At 48.5% G+C, this 17,635-nt stretch overlaps 1 non-coding gene across 1 annotated transcript; it reads left to right on the forward strand.

Annotated features, from left to right (window-relative positions):
* The first annotated feature begins 8,548 nt into the window (after nt 1-8,548).
* On the forward strand, nt 8,549-8,664 carry LOC113599722 (U5 spliceosomal RNA). The gene has a single exon (XR_003420622.1). It is a non-coding gene; the product is annotated as a U5 spliceosomal RNA (small nuclear RNA).
* The last annotated feature ends 8,971 nt before the right edge of the window (nt 8,665-17,635 follow it).

The following is a 17,635-nucleotide window of genomic DNA, read 5'->3' on the forward strand; positions in this document are numbered from 1 at the left end:
TCAGCAGCCACTTCTGTATAGTTTTTCAAAATGATTTTACCAACTGACTCTCTCCGGCAGTATATGTCGCTCCACATGCTCATCAATACTGGGTATTGTCAGCTTTTCAACATTGTATCCATTCTGGTAAGTGCATAATGATATTTCACTGTCGTTTTAATTTGCAATGGCAAATAATGCTGAGCACTTTTCATATGCTTACTGGCCATTTGAATATGCTCTTCAGTGAAGGGCCTATACAAATTTTTCCCGTCTTCTAGTACATTGTCTGTCATTTTCTTATCGATTGGTAAGAGTTCTTCATATATTCTGGATAGAAATCCATTGTCCCAGATACATATTGCAAATATCTTTTTCCACTTGGTGACCTTACCTTTTTCACTCTCTTCATGGAGTCTTATCAGAGCTTCGTTTTAATATAGTCCAGTTGATTAGTCTTTTCCTTCATGGAAAAGTGTTTTTAGACTTTAGGAAATCTTTCAAGGTCATGAAATGCTCTCCTAGTTTACCTTTTAGAACGTGGATTGTTCTACCCTTCACATTTAGGAACCGGTCTGTGTGTGTGATATAAGAAAGGTGTCTCCATTTTGATACTCGGTTGCTAGAGCACCATGTTTTGAAATAAATTTTTACTGTGTATTTGTTTATTTTGAGAGAGAGAGAGCATGAGTGAGGGAAGGGCGGAGAGAGAGAGGGAGAGAGAATCCCAAGCAGGCATCACTCTGTCGGTGCAGACGCCAACACTGGGCTCGATCTCACCAACCGTGAGGTCATGACCTGAGCCAAAAGCAAGAGTCGGACGCGTACGTGACTGAGTCACCCAGGCGCTCTGATACAGCACGATTTCTTAATGAATACGTTAGCTGTCTACTATGGGTGTGGTTGTTTTACATCACGTGACTGTATACACGTGGCTCTATTTCTGGACTATTTTGTTCCATTTGTCTCTGTCTGCCCTTGCACCAATGCCACACTGTTTCAATTACTGGAAGTTATTCTAAGCTTGAGCGCACATAGCTTTGTTTTAGCCAACACCGTATGTCCTTACCAACATTCAGAGAAGTGTTTGTGATTCTAGCTATTCCGGAGGGTGTAATGTAGCATTTCATTGTGGTTTTCATTTCTATCTTCCTAATAAGAAATGATGTTGAGTACCTCTTACGTGCTTATTGGGCTTTCCTACATCTTTGGGGGGCAGGGGGGAAGCGTCCATTCAGATCTTCTGCCCAGTTTTTACCAGGTTCTGTTTTTACTAGCGGATTTGTAGGATTTCCTCATATACTCTGCATACAAGTCCTTTGCTAGATGAATGGATGGGGAATGTTATCTCCTAGTCTGTGGCTTGCTTTTTCACTCTCACTGCCTTAATGAGCAGAAATGTTTACTGTTAGTGGAATACAAATTATCTACTTATTTTTATACGCGACGCTTTTTGCGTTTGCTCTAAGTAAATTTCACCTACCCCACGGTCATGAAGATATTCTCCTATGTTTTCTTCCAGAAGCTTTATGATCGTAGCTTTTATGTTTAGGTTTATGACCCATCTTAATCCCTACTTTGGGGTTAATTTGTTCCTCCTCTTCCAGTTTCATAAAATGGAAACTTAGAATTTTTATTTTTAAATCTTTCACTTGAAGCTACAAGCTCCCTTCTAAGGACATTAGCCGCTTCCCACAATTTGTTATGTGTTTGTTTTATTATCACTGGGTTTAAAATAGCTCCTACTTTCCCTTTTGATTTCTCCTTGGGCCATGGATTAATTTGGAAGGGTGTTGTTTAACGATCAACTATTTAAGGCTTTCCTAGATAACTTACGGTTTTCGATTTCTCATTTAGTTCTCTTGTGGTCAGACAACACGCCCTGAGATTTTAGTGTTCTCCAATTGATTCTGTCACACTGTGCCTCATTGCATCTTTTTCTTTTTTTATTTAAAAAACTTTTCTTAAAGGTTTATTCATTATTTTTGAGAGAGAGACAGAGCATGAGCAGGGGAGGGGCAGAGGGAGAGGAAGACACAGAATTTGAAGCAGGTTCCAGGCTCTGAGCTGTCAACACAGAGCCGGACGCGGGGCTCAAAGTCACAGACTGTGAGACCATGACCTGAGCCGAAGTCGGACGCTCAACCGACTGAGCCACCCAGTGGCTTTCCGTAAGGAAAAGGCTAGTGTCCATGAGGCTAGTGTCCTTCCATAAGGACAATAAGGAATGTCCTTATTCATCTCCGGCAATATTCCTGGTCTTAACATCTACATCATTTGATATTAATACAACTATACAAGACTTTTAAGGTCTACTAATGCATAATTTTCCATCCTTGTAGCTTCAACCTCTTTGTGTCTTTATAGTTCGAGTGTATTTCTTTTGTGGCATCATATGGTTGAGTCTTACTATTGGATACCCTCTGGCCTTTAATTGGAAAATTTTATTCATTTATATTTAATGTAATGTAATTACTTATACCATTGGGTTTAAGTCCATCACCTTGTTACGTGTTTTCTATTTATCCTCCCTTCTTTGTTGTTCTTTTCCTGAATTCTTTGGGGCTAATCGAATAATTTGATATTCCTTATTAGTTTTTTAGCTATACCTTTTTATATTGCTCTAAGGATTATGCTATGCATTATTAACTTCCCAGAGTGTACCTAGAATCAATATTTTACCACTTCAAGTAAAAGGTAAATACTTTAAAAGAGCATAATTCCACTTAAACTCCTTCTTTGTGCTATTAATATTGTATATTTCACTTCTAGGTTATATTATAAACTCCCAAATACAAATTATTACTTTTGTTTTAAACAGTTGACGCTTACTAAAAATTTTTAAAAGCATCTCCTCTAGCGTGACAAGCTGAGGGTCTCTCCAGAGGGCAGGCAGGGTGGGCGTCTGGATGGAGGAACAGAATCACACATGGCAGGGCTGGGCAGGAGGAAAGGAAGCAGTCTGGATGGTCCCGCTGCTACGCCCCTGCTCAAAATGTGGTCCGTGGGCCAGCATGATAGAAATGCAGCATCCCGGCCCAACCCAGGAATTACCCGGTCAGCATGTGCACATCCGCCAGAGGCTCCCCCCCACCCACCCCGCCCCCTGGCCCAGTGGTCTTCATGCACGTAAAAGTTGGAGACGCCCTGCAGTAGAATCATACCTGGGCTGTTTGTAACGCTCACTTGGCACAAGGGAGCAAGAGAGCAAACTCAAATGAGCGTATTCGTACCTGAGGTCAGCATTCCTGGGGCACGTGCAAATAAAGTAATCACAGAAGTGACCTGAAGTGGACAGCGACCCACAGACCATCAAGCCCAACCCCTTCATTTTACACATCGGGAGACTTTACCGGCACATTTTTCTTGCCCACCATCGATTTTGATAACCGTGCTTTCCTCTCCCTTCCAGGATACCCACCCCTCCACGCCCACCTCTGTCTCTACGGTTAGGGTGGTGCTACCCACTCCAACACCTTCCTTCCAGAGAGGACGTGTGATCCAGGTTAGGCTGCAGACATGGAACTTTTGCTGGGACTATGGGGGAAGAGAGAGGGAAGAGGCACCCTCTTTCCACGAGGATGACGTGGGATCAAAAGCTCTCGGGAAGCCATTCTCTGCCCTCCTGGCATGAGCCACATATACCGGAAGGCCTCACAATGGAAGCTTGTCCAACAGATGGAAGTGCAACATCCTAAGGACAGCACGAGCCCCTGGATCCAGCCATGCCTGAACCCGCTTAACGCTTTTCAGTAGCATGAGCCGATACAACCCCTTTGGTGCTTTAGCCAGATTGAGCTGAGTTTCTGTTACTATTTGGTAAAATCACGGTGCCCCCCCCTCCTCCCCATGGCCCAGGGTTAGCGTAGGCTTTGTAATGACATGTCCCTCCCCGTCTAATGTCAAAAGGGGCTTCCCCCCTTCCCCACTCTCTGCCCCTTTCTTGGGGACAGTTGGGCTAAAAGCAACTTCTCAGAGAAGTATCTGTCTGCTTCCTGAGAGAAGGGACAAGGGGGGAGAGGAGTGGGAGGTCGGGGCCGAGCCTCTCAGAGCTTTTCCAACGAGGAAGCCACAAAAGGAGGGGAGGGCTCTGGGATAAGACTGACCCAGAGGATAGAGACCTTGGACCTCTGCCAAGGGTGCCCCATCTCGGGGTGCAGAACAAGGCCTGGGATGTCAGCTGCAGCCACGGCTCCTGAGTTCCTTCCCCGTGTGGGGCACACGCTCGGTTCCCGAGATCCAAGATGAAAAAGACATGACCTCTGTCGCCCTCTCTGGGGAGACGGAACGCAGCAGGACAATCCCACGAACGCCAGGAAGCAGGTGCTCCGTGCTGACCATGGGTCATGAAAAAGAACCCCTCGGTTGGAGTGCCAAGGATGGCTTCCTGGAGGAGGAGGCAGGTGAGCCGGGCCTCAGGGGAAGAGGAGAGAGGCAAGGGCTGGACATCCTGGGAAGGGAGAGCAGAAGGGAACAGCCAGGCCCCGGGAGCAGCAGCCTGGTCTGGAGAGGAGCAGAGAGTGCCATACAGGAGCAGGTGGTGAGGAGCAGTAGGTGAACCACAAGGCTGGGCTTTGCTGGGTGTGCACGCAGAAGCCCTGGAGGGTCAAGTGGGTTCGGGAGTTGAGAGCAAGTTGGGTGGGGGAGGACTGAGCAGAGGTCCTCAGGGTGAAAGTGGGCAGATGAAGTCAGAGAAAGCCTCCCAGGAACTACAGTCACACCTGCCATATACTGACTGTATGCATATACTGACTATATACTGCCGACTACATGTGAGGGAGTCTGCTGGGCGCTTTGGATGACTTTTCTCCTGTAATCCGGACAGGAGACCTGTGAAACAGGCACTTGTATCCCAGAGGAGAGAAGACTGAGACTCCGAGAAGAGAACTAAGCCGCCCAAGGGCACACGGCACAGGGCAAAGTGATTTATTCTGCTGCGGAAATCTAAGGGCTGAAATCTAAGGGCTGCGGCAAGCAGGGTGGGACGAGAAGGATGGCCCCGGGGCGGCAGGGCTGGTGGGGAGCCTCGGGAAGGGGGGGCAGGAGCTGCGCCACAGGAGCAGAGACCTGGCACGGGGCTGCCTTAGGTCCAAGCAAAGGGCTGCAGGGCTCAGAGCACCCCGGGGGGTGTCCCTCGTGCTGTCCGGAAGGCCGCCTGCCCACGTTCCCCACCTGTGCCCCAGGCCTTCGCGCCCCCTCCCCGCCCCCATCCCGAGTGGTGCTCATCCCAGATTGCAATTCTCTGCTATTCCCTAATCAACCCATTTTACCGGCAAAATAACCGGGAGCTTTATTCGTAAGATAACAGGTGACACAGGTTCCAGGGATTAGAACCTGGAGTTCGTGAGCATCATTACTGAGCCTCCCACACCCCCTCCGCTGCTCACGCTAGACCTGAAATCAGGGCACAGGGATGGGAAGGAGTAACCGAGAGCGCCAACCGCCTGCCTTGACCTGTTTGCCCTGCTTGATCTGGGCACTATGCTGGACTCACACATACAGCAGAGAAAAGGCATGAACTAGAACTGAATCTACAGAGAGCAGCACGAATCGATCTCGAAAACCTGACGTTGCATGAAAAAGGCAAGTTGCAGAAGGATTAAAATATAAGCGTTGCTTTAAGTTTATTTATTGGGGGGGGGGGGGCAGAGAGAGAGAGGGAGATACAGAATCGGAAGCAGCTCCAGGCTCCGAGCTGGCAGCGCAGAGCCGGACGAAGGGCTCGAACTCACGAACCCTGAGATCGTGACCTGAGCTGAAGTCAGACGCCCAACCAACTGAGCCACCCAGTCTCCCCAAAAGTGTTTTTTTTTTAATTATTGTTGTGATAGGGGCGCTCACTCAGTTGAGCATCCGAAACTTTGGTTCAGGTCACGATCTCCTGGTTCGTGAGTTCGAGCCCCGCGTCGGGCTCTGTGCTGACAGCTCGGAGCCTGGCGCCTGCTTGGGATTCTGTGTCTCCCTCTCTCTGCCCCTCCCCCCGCTCATGCTCTGTGTCTCTCCCCAAAAGTAAAAGAAACAGAGAGCAATTGCTGGGTCATAAGATCATCCTGCATTTAATTTTTTGAGGAACCACCAAGTTTTCGCACATCACCTTTCACATTCCCCCCAACAGTGTGCAGGGTTCCAGCTTCTCCACATCCTTACCCACCCTCGTCATTCTCCTTTATTATTATTATTATCGCCATCCTCGTAGGCGCGAGGTGAGTTAAGTTGGTTTTAATAAGGTGATTTCTGACAGAGTCTTTTTTTTTTTTCTGAGCATAAAGGTTTTCCTCCCTTTGTTGTGTTCGATTCTTGTATTCCACAAGAGGAAAAGGAGATGGGGTCTGGGGCGCTTTTCTGGCTCCTACCTCCCCTCCCTCTTTCGTGTTGGGAAATAAGGAAGCCCGCGGCATCTGCTGGCAGGCAGGGGAGACAGGCAGGGGTGAGGCTGGGAGCCCAAGCGGAGGGTCAGCCTTGGTGGGGAGTGGGCAGAGGAAGGGGCAGGGATGGGCAGGCTGGTAGATCCGGAGGAGGGAAGGCGGGGGCTTCTGCTGGCTCAGTGAGATCCCCGGCGTGGTCAGTGTCAGAGTGAGAGTCAGGAAGGGGACCTTGGAGGCGGCACAGGGAGAACATTTAAAAGGCACTGCAACACCTGCTTCCACCTCACCCCCTCCCAGCGGTCCCTACGGAGCCCCCCCCCTGCACCCGGCCCCCTCCCTCCCTCACCATCACCCTCCCTGCAGCTGGGAGCTTCCTGCACCCCCACTCCTTAGAAATGCCTCTGTCCAGGGGCGCCTGGGTGGTTCAGTCCGTTAAGCGTCCGACTCTGGATTTCGGCTCGGGTCATGTTCTCGCGGTTTGTGAGTTCAAGCCCCACATCGGGCTCTGCGCTGACTGTGCAGAGCCTGCTTGGAATTCGCTCTCTCCCCTCTCTCTCTGACCCTACCACGTTGCTTTCTCTCTCTCTCTCAAAATAAATAAACTTTAAAAAAAAAAAAAAGGAAAGAAAGAAATTCCTCTGTCCAAGGCCACCGACCTCCCCACCATGACACCCACTTTGCAGTCCCTGCCTTACTTGACCTCTGGTGGATGCTTACCATAGCTGCCCTCCACTTCTGTGCAGCCCCAGCTCCTGGTTTTCCTGTGGCTTCCTGGGGACATCCTAATCCCCTTCACACGTTCCTGCAGCATCCACCTCTCCTTTATGCCACCACCCCCCCAAGGACCCACCTAGACCTCTTCCCTCTCCTCACTTTCCTCTTTCCCAGGTCTTCCTCCCTCCACACCCCCCATGCTGGCCACCTGAAAGTCTTCTCTGCCTTTAATGCTCAGCTTCCTAATTCACCTGCCCCAGACTCCTTGTCTCTACAGTCGCCACATTAGCCAGAATGGTTGTCCCACAGTGGTTCTCTGCCTCACCTGCATCAGAGTCACCTGGGGGACTTGTGCAATCCCAGCCTGCAGGGCCCCACCCCCAGGGTTTGAGATCCAGTAGGTCTGGGGAGGGACCCAAGAGTTTGGGTCTCTGGCAGGTACCCAGGTGATACTGACATGCTGGTCTGGGGACCACGTGGAAGGAACTACTGCCTTAAATCACTCATCTGATCATGTTGGTCTCTTGTAAAACTCCTGGGTGCTTCGCCATTGCCCCCAAGGTAAATGCCAGCTCCCATCTTGGCACTGAAGGCCATCTGGTCACTCACCCTCTCTGCACTGCCTAGAACACCCTCACCGCCCTAGGGGTGCCTAGATGTCAGCGAACATTCTGTTATCAGTGCTTACCACTCACACTTAGCCTCCCCATCACATACAGGCTCACTGAGGATGAAATGTCGGGGATACCTCTCTATCCTTGCAGTCCAGCACAGGATTTAACACGGTGCTCAGGAAATTGTCGTTGAGGGGCGCCTGGGTGACTCAGTTGGTTAAGCGTCTGACTTCGGCTCAGGTCATGATCTCACGGTTCGTGAATTTGAGCCCCAGTCCGGCTCTGTGCTAACAGCTCAGATCCTGGATCCTGCTTCAGATTCTGTCTGCCTTTCTCTCTGCCCCTCTGCTGCTTGTGCTCTTTCTCTCTCTCTCAAATATAAATAAACATTAAAAAAAATTTCTTTAAAGAACGTTGTTGAATGAATGAAGATAAATATTTTCAAGTTTTATTTTATTTTTATTATTTTACTTAAGTACAAAAGAAATTTTTACTTGGAGTCGAAATTTATAAAAGATTTTTTCTGGTTGCACCAAAGCGTAAATCCTGACAATCTGGCCTCCGCTCTGCCCCCTGGTGGTAGTCTCAGTCCCCGCAGGAAAACGAATACGTTGTTTAAGGCATTTCCGGGAACCGGGGCGTGACGACGTAGGTTCATTTGCATACCCAAGAGGCATTGCACACCGGGCAATTTCCGACTTAGAAATGACGAGATTTTCCTTTTGCGGTTGAATTCTTTTTCCCCAAGAATAAGGCCGCTCCCACAGAATTGTCTGGGAGAACGATGAAAATCACTGGCTCTTTCGAGCAGAGAATCACCATCACTGAATTCGGGGTAACAGTTACCCGAGGAATGTGTGCGGGCGACTCGAAAGCATACTCTGGTTTCTCTTCAGATCGCATAAATCTTTCGCCTTTTACTAAAGATTTCCGTGGAGAGGAACAATTCTGAGTTTTTAACCAATTTTTTGAGGCCTTGCGCTTGCAAGGCTACTTATGGTGTTTAAAAATAGACTAATTTGCTTTGGCTGTTCTTTTGTTACGCGTGCGCGTTTTGCTTGGGAGGTACAACTATAATTTCCCGGTTACTTGTTTGTCTGTGTTTCCGTGGTTGGTTTTTTTTTTTAATTTTTGTCATTTGTAATGGGTTTTTTCTTTATCTACTTGTTCTATGTTTCCGATTTTTCTGACGCTCCGGGGGCCCCTGCTTAAAAAAGCTTCAGATTCCCGTGCGGGTCCACGCCGGGCCTGCCAGGGCAGCGCTCAGCTACGGAAAACTAGAACCTTCTCGCAAGGTTTCCTGGTCTGCGGGCCTCCGAACGTTCACAGGCTGAAAACCACCAAACCCAGACTTGTTCTTGGTTTCCGGCCTCGCGCGCGGAGGCGGGCGCAGAAGATTGCTGAATGAAGAACATCTGGTTAGCCTGATCTGGCCCAGACTTCAGATAACACTTTTTTTTTTTTTTTTTTTTTTTTTTTTTTAAGATGACTCTTGGGCATATCTGTGTAGTCACACACACTTTTCGAGGCAAGGCCCGGCACCTTTCTGACTGTAAGCTTTTTAAAAGAACCTTAAACAATTGAAGCAATATTGGCTGCGTTTTCTTTTCTTTCCCTTTTTAAGCGTATTTATTTCTTGAGAGAGAGCGTGCGTGCAGGCGAGGGGCAGAGAGAACGAGAGGGAGGGCATCCCATCGCGGAGCCCTACTCAGGGCTGGAACTCCTGAACCCTGAGATCATGACCTGAGCCGAAACCCAGAATCGGTCGCTTAGCCCAGTGAGCCATGCAGGTGCCCTGGCTATTTCTATGACATATTTAAAAGTATTGCTGTTGGGTTTGTTTTGTTTTTTTCCTGATGAGGTCATTAAAACTAGAGCCGGATCATTTGTGGAAAATTGGAGTGAGAAAGACCTTTGATGACGGTTATAATGGATTTGATAAAACTCAAAAGGAGTGAATAACCACTTAGCTTTGTGATCCCGCCTAGGTGCAAGGTAGGCTGGGAAATGTAGTCTTTCCCCTGGGCAGCCATGAGCCCTGCTAACGTGAGACCCATGGAGGGAGAAAGTGAATAAATACTACGAAAGAAAACTAGCAGGGTGTGCACCCAGATCCCAAAGTTGCATCCCATCCATCCCAAAGTTCCTTCCTTGCATTTCTCCACCTCCCAGCCTCCTCCCAGTGGCCAGCTCTCCCTTGCTTTTGACTGTGGGATAGCCACCTCCCAGGGTCCTTTTGATGTCCTTTGTGTAGATGACCCCCACCCAGGCTCAGGGTGCCTGAGGCAGTTGCCCTAAGTCCAGCCCTGCTCTGCTGGTACCACCATTTGTCACCAGGGAGACCCCTTGAACCCCCGACTCAGGATTGCCCCCCTGAACTCAGGAAACTCCTAGAACCTTCTGCCTGTCCATTTCATCTCTTAGAAACTCACAAATTGCTGAAACAAAGAAAGAAACATTTGAGAACCATACCCGTCCAGATGAATCAGAAAGTGCCCGACAGGGGTGCCTGGGCGGCTCAGTTGGTTAAGCATCCGACTACAGCTCAGGTTTGTGAGTTTGAGGCCCGCATCAGGCTCTCTGCTGTCAGCACAGAGCCTGCTTCGGCTCCTGTCCCCCTCGCTCTCTGCCCCTCTCCCACTGGTTTTCTCTCTCTCTCTCTCTCTCTCTTTCTCTCTAAATAAATAAACTAAAAAAGCGCCTACTGGGTATCTCAGATTCATTATAATATTAAAATCCCCCTCCAAATATTCATCCCAAACCCTATTAAAAGGAGCCTGCTTACCCCTGTTTAGGAAGTTCACAGTTTTAGAAAGTATTCCTGGAGGTCTCCTTATTTGCACAAGGAAAGTGACCCTGTGAGGCAGGCAACTCCACTCAGTGTAGTCTGGGTCTACAGCTCTCCAAGGAGCGGGCCCACGTTGGTCCAGTGACAGGTTCAAGCCCTGAGAGAGTCATTTTCCTTTCTTTCTCCCCAGCAAACCGTTCCTCACTTGGCAGCTCGGGTCAGTCAGCATTAAATGCTGGTGGCCGGTGCTGTCCCTGGGCTCCGAGGACAGGGTTTCTATCAAAAGCAGGGCTTTTAAACGTGTGTGTTGTTCACCCTGGGCAAGGAACCACCCAGTGTAATGAGCACCCAAGCACCCAGATTACAGTCTCCAAAGGCCGGTTCCTGGTCAACGGAAGCGGGCTCCTTGGAGAAATAGAGATTCCAGGCAGGAGCCAGGAAATATACGCCCTCACAGAGGTTCCCAAAAGCCCAAGGTGATATCAATGGGCCATCAAGAAGATTAATACATTCAAAGGATCAAAGCATCTCAAATATATTTAAATCTATGAGTTCATGAAAATACTAACACTCAACTGAGCTAACAGGTCACTGTGATGATTGATTTTTGTGTCAGAGAGCTGGTAAATTACTCTTTACACGTGTCTAGAAGGGTGTTTCTTTTCCTATATATATATATATATATTTTTTTTTTAACGTTTATTTATTTTTGAGAAACAGAGTGCGAGCGGGGGAGAAGCAGAGAGAGGGGGAGACAGAATCCGAAGCAGGCTCCAGGCTCTGAGCTGGCAGCACAGAGCCCAACATGGGGCTCGAACCCACGAACTGTGAGATCACGACCTGAGCTGAAATCTGATGCTTAACCAACTGAGCCACCCCGGCACCCCCTGGAAGGGTGTTTCTGGAAGAGGTTAGTGTTTGAATACCCGGTCTGAGTAGATTGTCCTTCCAAATGAGTGGGCCTCACCTAACCCATTGAGGGGGCCTGAATAGAACACAAGGGGAGAGGAAGGGCGGGTTTGCTCTTTTTTTCTTAGAGCTGGGACATCCATCTTCTGCCATTGGACATGGGCTCCTGGTCTTGGCCCTAATTTCCACTTACACCACTGGCTTTCCTGGGTCTCCATCTGTAGGTGGCAGATCGTGGGACTTCCAGCCTCCATAATTCCGTGACCCGATTCCCATAATAAATCTCCTCTTACATCTATCTATTTATCTCCCATTTGGCCTACTTTGTGTATGCTAAACATGAGCCATCATTTTAAAGTTTTTTTTTTAAGTTTATTTTGAGAAAGAGAGCGTGTAAGCAGGGGAGGGGCTGAGAGAAAGGAGAGAGAGAGAGAATCCCAAGCAGGCTCCACACTGTCAGTGCAGAGCCCGATGTGGGGCTAGAACCCACGAACCGTGAGATCATGACCTGAGCCGAAACCGAGTCGGATGCCTAACCAACTGAGCCATCCAGGCATCCCAATAATTTTCAAATTAAAAAAAAATTATTTTTCAGGGACACCTGGGTGGCTCAGTCGGTTAAGCATCCGACTCTTAATTTCAGCTCAGGTCACGATCTCACAGTTTTGAGAGGTCAAGCCCCACATTGGGCTCTGCACTGGCTTCCAGCAAAGCCTGCTTGGGATTCTCCCTCTCTCTCTGCCCCTCCCCCACTCAAACTGGTGCCCACCCTCCCTCCCTCCCTCCCTCCCTCTCTCGGTGAATAAATAAACTTTAATAAATAAATTAATTTTAAAAAGTTTTTAAAATTTTATTTTTAAGTAATCTCTCCACCTAACGTGCAGCTCAAACTCACAACTCCAGGTCAAGAGTCACCTGCTCCACAGACTGAGCCATCCAGGCACCCCTAACTATATTTTTAAAACAAATTTGCGACTGGTAACCTGTGCTTCTTCATTAATAGACCAAATATTGGGATCTAGTAGCAAGTTTAATGACTACCATAATTTCAAAGGCACAATGAGGGGTGCCTGGGTGGCTCAGTCGGTGAAGCGTCCGACTCTTGGTTTCCGCTCAGGTCATGATCTCACGGTTCGTGGGTTCAAACCCTGCGTCGGGCTCAGCACTGACAGTGCAGAGCCTGCTTGGGATTTCTCTGTCTCCCTCTCTCTCTGCCCCTCCTCAACTCGCACGGTCTCTGTCTCTCTCAAGATAAATAAATAAACTTAAACAAAATTCAAAGGCGCAACAACCATGAGCGATTACTTCAAGATCTCTGCAACAACTATAACGGGGTCATGAATGCGTTCATTGTCATCTGTGACAATGACGTAAGTGCCAAAGTTAACCATGGGAGGGAATGCTAAATTTCAGCCAGAGGTTGGTGAAAATGAAACCTATCCAGGTTGGCAGACCCTCTGAATTCTGCCTGCGGACCCGGGGTTAGGAGCTCTGACCTCCGTTCTTTTGCCTCCAGCTACTCAGTGCAAACCATCTGCTGTGTGGGTAGAAAGTTTTGAACTTATCAAAGCACGTTCACACACAATCCTCTATTTAAGTGGGACTTCCTGACCATCTCCTGAAGTTGGAAGGTGCTATTAGACCCATTTTACAGGTGGGAACCTGGAGTCTAAACGCTTACCTCACTGATGGGAGGTTGTGCGATGATAATGACCGAGCTGGAGATGGAATCAGATCCCCCAACTCCCAGCCCGCTTCAGACTCTTTTATATCCAGCTCTCCCTTCCCCAGAAATGCTGCCTAATTACCTTGCGGCCAAGTTCTATTTTGAGAGAATCCACAGCCTTCCTCCTGGGCTCACCTGCCTCTGTTTTGTCATATGTCGGGACACCCACAGAGCGGTCCCATGGATTCCTATGGCGCTTGGGCAGCCAGGAGCGATGTGAGCAGAGTGGTAATGGCCCGGAGCGATGTGAGCAGAGTGGTAATGGCCCTGCCGATGGGAGGTTGTCAATCCTGCGAGGCGCTGGAGACCTCCCTTCGACCTTTGGCAAGGCATCCTCTTTCACTCTCAGTTTCTCCTTCTGTAAAACAGGGTGATAAACTGTCCTCCCTTGGTTTCGGGGGAAGCCGTAAAGATTGGCAACAATTATGACAGTAACGCGGGGAGAGGACATGGAGTCCATGGGAGGGAGCGTCACCTGTGATGTTGTCATTGCCACGAGCTAGGTCTGAGAGCCTACCCACCCTTGCCTTTAGAAGTCAAAGATCCGTGGTGAGGGAAACAAAGGCAAGAGAAATGTAGCTTAAATTAAATCTCCTTACAGCCTGCAGCTCGCGGATAGACACCTGAAACGTGCAGAACGTGACCTTGCTCAAGGAACTCATGGCTGCCTTACTTCCTTGATGTTTTAGTTTTTTTTTATTTAAAAAAAAATTTTTTTTTAACGCTTATTTATTTTTGAGACAGAGAGAGACAGAGCATGAACAGGGGAGGGGCAGAGAGAGAGGGAAACACAGAATCTGAAACAGGCTCCAGGCTCTGAGCAGTCAGCACAGAGCCCCACGCGGGGCTCGAACTCATAGACCGTGAGATCGTGACCTGAGCCGAAGTCAGACGCTCAACTGACCGAGCCACCCAAGCGCCCCGATGTTTTAGTTTTATTAAAGACTAAAAGTAACCCTATCTCACCAGTAGCTAGCCCCTCAAGGTCCTTGAAAACCTTGCTTTCAAATTCCTCAGAGGGTGCCTGAGTGGCTCAGTCCGTTAAGCGTCCGACTTCAGCTCAGGTCGTGATCTCCCGGTTTGTGGGTTCGAGCCCCGCGTCAGGCTCTGTGCTGTCAGAGCCCGGAGCCCGCTTCAGATTCTGTGTCTCATTCTCTCTGCCCCTCCCCCACTTGTGCTCTGTCTCTCTCTCTGTCTCTCAAAAATAAACGTAAAAAAAAAATTCCTTAGAGACTTACACTATCTCCCTCCCTCCACAAACCTAAAAATATACAATCAGTCACTCCTCACAACCCCAGTGCAGCTCTTTCTGCCCACGGATCCTGTCCCTGTGCTTTAATAAAATCACCTTTTTACACCAAAGACGTCTCAAGAATTCCTTCTTAGCCGTTTTCTCAAGAACCCCATCACCATGGATCAATAAACCCCACCTCTCTTTACAGGATTCTACACTCTGGACAAACTGGAGTATTACTGTCCTCTTGCCTCCCGAAATGTCCCCACCCACGTCTGTATACTTACTCATGCTCTGCCCACGACCTGGAAAGTCCTGTCCCATGCCTTAGCCTGGTGGACACCCATCATCCCTCAGGTTCCAGCTTCCTCCAGGGAGCCACCCCTGATGCTCCAGCAGAGACGTTCAGTGTGCCAGCCCCACGCTCCCACTCTCTGATCGCAGTGTAATTGGCTTCTTATCTGTCTCCCCTTCATACTGTGCATCCCCTGAGGTCAGGGACTCTGTGTGGCCCCCTCCCTTTTCCGGGGCTCAGTGCCTTGTGGTCTCTGAGCTTCACTTGCCTCATCTGCAAAATGGGAATGAAACTTCCCCTGCAGGGCACACTGGACCCAGGAGCTTTGCTGCCAAGCATGTATTCTTCTCCTTCCTGATAAGAGTACCCCAAATTTCCTTTGAGAAACCACCTCTCTCCCAGTATCCTCTGTTCAGTGGCTGAAGATTGACCCCATCTCAGCTGAAGAGGTGGCCTGATTGGCCTAACCTAACGCACATATCCCTTGCAGCCTGGCCACAGCGATTGGCTGGGGGGTGGGTTGTCCACTGGGAGGTGAACCTCTGCACCGCGGGTGGGAACAGTGAGACTCAGACGCTGCTGACTTTGCTGGGAGGGCATCAGGCTTGGGATAACTGGGGTCATTTTGTTACCACAAAGGTAACTAGTCTGTGGATGGGAGCGAAGCTACAGGAAGCAGGGCTAAGATCTGGGCCCTACTGATGTCACTTGAGTTCACTTGATCAAACCATTCCTGAACTCCTGCTGGACTACTCTGTGAACCAATACTTTTCCTTCTGTTTAAACCACTTACAATTAAAGTTTTCTGTCACTCGCAACCCCAAACACAAGGATTAAATGGCGTAATGCAGACAAATGCAATTCCACAAACATTCTTGGACCGTCTACCCCGTGCTAGTTTCTGGCCATCCCGAAACAAAAAGACAGAGGTAGCCACTGCCTTCACAAAACTTAAGTGCCAAGCACACAATAGATGTTCATCAAATGTAATCTTTCCCGCTTTGCCACCCAAGGGCCAGATGCATGGCCTGCTAGAAGATTCACAATGAATATTTACTGAACCAAAAGATACATCCAAAGCTTCCGTTGGCCAAAGTCTGGAGAAGAGGCTCCCGGGAACCCGGAGAGCCAGACCACCGATAGCTTGTTTCAGGTGAAGCAGTTTGCTGAGCCGGTGCCCAGCAGCCAAGATGACCCCACCGTCCCTGAGCCTCCTTTCTGCAGGCAGGGCGCCTCACCATAGCAAATGGTGTGATCCACGCAATGGCCAGACTCTGAACCAGGCTTCAGAAGCTCAGACCACTGCCGCTTCCTGTGGTGGGTGGGGGAGGGTAAAAACAAGACCCCCGAGCTGGAGGTTATCTTGTTCGTTTTGAAGCCAGGCATCCTTTAAGAATCCGACACAAGGGGCACCTGGGTGGCTCAGTCGGTTAAGCATCTGACTTCAGCTCTGGTCAGGATCTCGCAGTTCATGAGTTCAAGCCCTGGGTCGGGTTCTATGGGCTCTGTGCTGACAGCTCGGAGCCTGGAGCCTGCTTCAGATTCTGTGTCTCCCTCTGTCTGCCTCTCTCTCTCTCTCTCTCTCTCTCTCTCTCCCTCCCTCTCAAAAATAAATAAAAACATTTTTTTTAATTAAAAAAAAAAGAATCTGAGGAAAGTTATAGAACGTCTCAAGAAAGAAAAAAAAAAGTGCATACATTTGGCCATTCTGGGGTCCTTGGATCCAACGAAGCCAGGTTACAGATTCTGAGCAACAAAACCTCTAAGGTTTCTTCTTCATCTAAGACCCTGTGAATTTCTGTTTCTTGGTTTGTTTTTGCCTCCAAAAAGTTCCATTCCTCCACTGTAAGAACATGCCTGTCTTAGTCTGTTTGGGCTCTTATAACAGGGTGCCAGGGACTGAGGGCTTAGAAACAACAGGAAGGAGGACACCTGGGTGGCTCAGTCAGTCTGACTCTTGCTTTCGACTCAGGTCATGATCTCACGGTTTGTGGGTTCAAGCCCCGCGTCGGGCTCTGCACTGACAGCGCAGAGCCTGCTTGGGATTCCCTCTCCCTCTCTTTCTGCCCCTCTCCCCAAAATAAATAAACTTTAAAACAAAAAAAAATTTTTTAATAATAAATACATTTTTAAAAAGAAAGGGAATGCAAGCTGGTCCAGCCACTCTGGAAAACAGTATGGAGGTTCCTCAAAAAATTAAAAATAAAACTAGCCTACGACCCAGCAATCGCACTACTGGGTATTTATCCGAGGAATACACGTGTGCTGTTTCGAAGGGACACATGCACCCCCATGGTTATAGCAGTGCTATCGACAATAGCCAAAGTATGGAAAGAGCCCAAATGTCCATTGATGGATGAATGGATAAAGAAGATGTGGTTTATATAGACAATGGAGTATTACTCGGCAATCAAAAAGAATGAGATCTTGCATTTACAACTACGTGGATGGAACTGGAGGCTATTATGCTAAGTGAAATTAGTCAGTCAGAGAAAGACAAAAATCATATGACTTCACTCATATGAAGACTTCAAGAGACAAAACAGATGAACATAAGGGAAGGGAAAAAAAAGAATATAAAAACAGAGAGGGGGACAAATCATAGGAGACTCAAATATGGAGAACAAACTGAGGGTTACTGGAGGGGTTGTGGGAGGGGGGTTGGGCTAAATGGGTAACGGACAGTAAGGAATTTACTCCTGACATCATTGTTGCACTACATGCTAATTTGGATGTAAATTTAAAAATAAATAAAGTAGTAATAAATACATAATACATCTCTAAAAAAAAAATTTTTTTTTTTTTAAAGAAACAACAGGCAGGTGCTTCCCACAGTTCTGGGGGCTGGAAGTCCGGAATCGGGGACCAGCACGTGCGTTCTGGTGAGCACCCCTTCTGGGCTGTTAGACGCCTGTTGTGGCCTCACCCCACACACAGGCGAGGACAAGGGTGCTCTCTGCGGTCTCTCTTATTAGGGCAAGAATCCCATTTGGGAGGACTCCACCCTAATG

The sequence above is a fragment of the Acinonyx jubatus genome, chromosome C1 (assembly GCF_027475565.1).
Source record: "Acinonyx jubatus isolate Ajub_Pintada_27869175 chromosome C1, VMU_Ajub_asm_v1.0, whole genome shotgun sequence".
NCBI classification, from domain to species: domain Eukaryota; kingdom Metazoa; phylum Chordata; class Mammalia; order Carnivora; family Felidae; genus Acinonyx; species Acinonyx jubatus.